This window comes from Papaver somniferum, unplaced genomic scaffold (genome assembly GCF_003573695.1).
Source record: "Papaver somniferum cultivar HN1 unplaced genomic scaffold, ASM357369v1 unplaced-scaffold_34149, whole genome shotgun sequence".
Classification (NCBI taxonomy): Eukaryota; Viridiplantae; Streptophyta; class Magnoliopsida; order Ranunculales; family Papaveraceae; genus Papaver; species Papaver somniferum.
This window is the reverse complement of record NW_020645650.1, coordinates 360-960: the sequence shown is the minus strand read 5'-3', so window position 1 is coordinate 960 and position 601 is coordinate 360. Positions and strand designations below refer to the sequence as shown.

General features: G+C 38.6%; 1 long non-coding RNA gene across 1 annotated transcript in view; it reads left to right on the top strand.

Moving 5' to 3' along the window:
* Positions 1-90: 90 nt before the first annotated feature.
* Positions 91-601, top strand: part of LOC113342139 — an 870-nt gene continuing 359 nt past the window's right edge. Inside the window, exons 1-2 of the long non-coding RNA XR_003356425.1 lie at positions 91-215; positions 459-537. This is a non-coding gene — a long non-coding RNA (uncharacterized LOC113342139). The remainder of the gene's footprint in view (positions 216-458; positions 538-601) is intronic.

The following is a 601-nucleotide window of genomic DNA, read 5'->3' as shown; positions in this document are numbered from 1 at the left end:
TTTTCTTCTCTCTTTTATGTTGGTTTGCTTACTTTTCTTGAATTGTTGAGCTTACAACAGATGCTCGGTAAGATTCACAGTTTCTTAAACAAAGAGATTCCAGAAAACATGATTGCGAGGATTTCACATGGCTACATATAGTTCCCAATTCTCAAAGGCTGTGGCTCATGAAAACATGACTGCGAGGCAACGACAATTAAGAAAAAGGAATTTAGGTAACTCACTCTGTCTCTCTCTTTCTCTTAGTTCTTTATTACTAATTTCAACTTGTAGTTGATTCTTCCTGCCAATCTTACATGCTCAAGAGTTACGACAACAATGCCACTCAGTCTTAGTTACATAACCACTTCTAGGACAATGATACTGCCAAGGGAGCTAGTGTTTATTTGTACAATGATGTTGTGATTATTTCAGTATGGGTGAAGAAGATGTGTTTGACCTTTACTGTTTTGTTGTAGGAAGACTGGTGGAGATGAGGAACGAATGGCAGCCATTGCAGCTTACATGAAGCTTAATTGGCAGGGCCTTCAGAAGAAGGTTGTCTTTGTTACTGTTATTACAGATCTCAACACCTTCCATCGCACATGGTGAGTTCCTTATT